The following is a 2,948-nucleotide window of genomic DNA, read 5'->3' on the forward strand; positions in this document are numbered from 1 at the left end:
AGCTTAGAGTAACTGTGTGTTACTGCTGGGCTTCATATCTGTTCTCCATCAGTGCAGGTTTCATGTTCGCTCTGTTTCTTCTAGACTTTAAGGTGCAGGTCGGGGGGCGGGGCCACCACAGAGGGGCAGAGGTGCAGATTATCCGATTGGACCGTGATAATACTCTCTAGAAACTTCACCATCTGTATGCTTGTGCTTCACACTTCCAGTGTAAGGACCAAGTCTTCACACAAGTGTTTCCCGTTTCCCTCATTTACTTCCTGTCTTATTTTGAAGGGTAGCTCCTCGAGTGATTTGTGGTGTTTTTATGTCTTCTTCCTGTCCTGGTTTTTGGCTGTGACTGAGTTCACCTCTTCCTTGTTATCCTCCCTGTGCTGTTTGTATTCCAACAAAACACAAAAAGAAGAAGAAGAGACTGAAACTTTGGAGTCAAAGGTCAACATTTAAATCCAAAACACAGAAAATACTTCAGTGATGTACAAGTACATTACACTTGAGTAAAAGTGCTCAGTTACACCACTGATCCCATCCATGCTCTTATCCAATGGGAATTAAATTAACAGGACTGACGTCCAATGGCATGCCACGGGTGTGTGTGCTCTCACCCTGCACAGACTTCTTAACTGAAAATTTTGTTTTAACAGAGTCCATTTACAGAACTGTTCCAGCAGTAATCAGAGTACAGCGGGCATACCGTTGGTGTAACCTCTGAGGAGGAGGAGCGTGCTGATCTTCACTCCACTCACTCGCTGAGATTCACACCTCCTCATTACCTCACGCCGCTCGCTGCGCTGTCTCTAACATCCATGGCAGGTGTTTGGAGGTCAGAGGTGCAGACTCCTCCTCCTGCTGTGGAACGTGTTCTAGATACCAGACTGTATATTTAAGATGGACATGATGTAACCCTTGAGTTTCTGGTGAATTACCAGCAGCCTGTGTCACCATCCACCTGTCAGTCACAGAGGCCACGCCCATAACAATGCAGGGTGGGAGCCTCTGGTGGAAGTTAGAGGAACTGCAGCTGTTCAGGTTAACGTGCTGTGAACTGTTAATGATTATTATTATAATGCTGATTAGATTTACTTGTGTGCTGACACCATGAGTTATCAGGTGATGTGCACACGGAGGTGTTTGTGGGGGCGGAGTCTCTGTGCTCACTGTTGCTACAGATGTGATGGAGCGCAGCAGGCAAATATGACTGCGACACATGGCTCAGCTTCACCTGCAGCTGAGTCCAGGATGTTCTGCTGCAGAGTCACACCTTCCTCTGACAGACGCTCTGCGTTATTAGCCAAAGACTGTATGTAAAGGATGGCTGTGCGCCACAGCAGCGCTACCTGTTAGTCTGTAGCTTTTCTGAGACATTTTGTGCTGGGCTAAGAATGGTGTGCAGCTGCTGGCATTTCAGTAATCTGTTGGCGCTCCAGTGGAAGAGATAAACGATGAAGAGGAGCGCAGTGCGATGGGGATGGGGTGTTGCTGGGAAACCTCTGCGTGCATTGTTTTCTCTGAGTTTATCAGAGGAGTATTCTTCATAATCACATGTGGCCAGATGTTTTCCACAAGTGTTCCTCCTGAGCCGTGACGACGTTTGCGTCCTTTGTCGTCTTGTCTCTGTTGGGAAAGTAAAACAGTGGGACTCCCAAGCAGCATGTACACCTCTGAGGAGGAAAGACAAGGAGGAGGAGGAGGGCGTCGTCTCCTGGATTAGAAATCCGGCTGTTTAAATTAGGAGTGTTAAATTTAGGTTCTGCTGCCCCGTCATCCTCCTCTCAGAGGCATTAATTACAGCTGTCCTCTCAGACTAATAATACTCACTAATGCTGCTGCAGGAGGAAGAGGAGGCTTCCTGAGACCCATCATCATCATCATCATCATCATTGCTTCTTAATGACATCACCTGCTGTTTTTGTAAATAAAGTTTTATTAAATCACAAAGAATAACTGGTTTCATGTGTGGAGGAAGAGTCAGACACACACACACACACACACTCTGAGGACGACCTGAAATCAGATCTGTGTGCAGAGGAAATCTCATCATGTTTCCATCTGCAGATATGATTTGTGATGGTCAGAGTTCAGACCACGGTGTGCTTCCGATGATGTCACGGCACACGGCTGCATGGCTCCGCTCACTGCTTGTTTTGTTTCATGCCCAGGTAGTCAACATTTAAACTCTATCAGGTCGAACCAAGACGATCATATTTTTATGTGTCCTTCACATGGCTTTGATTGTCTGCACGAGGGCTTTTATTCTGAAAGTTAGCCAGATGCTCGATACTCTTCCTGCCCTCCTCACCTGTTGGTGGATTGCGAGTGTGGTCTGGAGCAGGAGTTTCAGGCTCAGAGGAGAGCAGAGACGTCCCTCAGTGCACTTCCTACTCCACAGGGGGCGTTCTCAAGCTGCAGACTTGTTCATGGTGTTCGCATTGAGCACTAGAAGAGTGAGATGAGGAAGAGTGCACACATCCACGTCAGTATTACGACTTCTCACTTCATGGTTTTATTTTTTCTAAAAGATTATCCAAACAGCTTGTGATTATTTTTTTTACTGATTACTTAATTGATTATTTATTTTGTTTTTTGTTGTTGCTTTGTTGCTTTAGGATTCTATAACCTTTAACCCTACACTAGTAGTGTAGCACAGGGTTTTATTTAGCCTGTTATCATGTATAAACAAAAATGAAACAGGGGCTTTAAATACTGTGATATTACAAAATAATTCCAATGAATGAATATGGCTTTAGCCTGATATCTGCAGATATAAATATGAAATATGGAGTCCAAATTCTCATTATTTGACTTGGCTTTGCTCTTGCGCTGTTTTGTGCATGTCAAATCATTTGTATTTGTTATAAACGGATCCCAAGGTGCAGGCAGCAGCGCGCCCAGTTTCTTTAAACTGCAACGCTGCCATCTAGCGGCCGGCAGCCTGCATCACACCAAGG

The sequence above is a fragment of the Oreochromis aureus genome, linkage group 17 (genome assembly GCF_013358895.1).
Source record: "Oreochromis aureus strain Israel breed Guangdong linkage group 17, ZZ_aureus, whole genome shotgun sequence".
Lineage (NCBI taxonomy): Eukaryota > Metazoa > Chordata > Actinopteri > Cichliformes > Cichlidae > Oreochromis > Oreochromis aureus.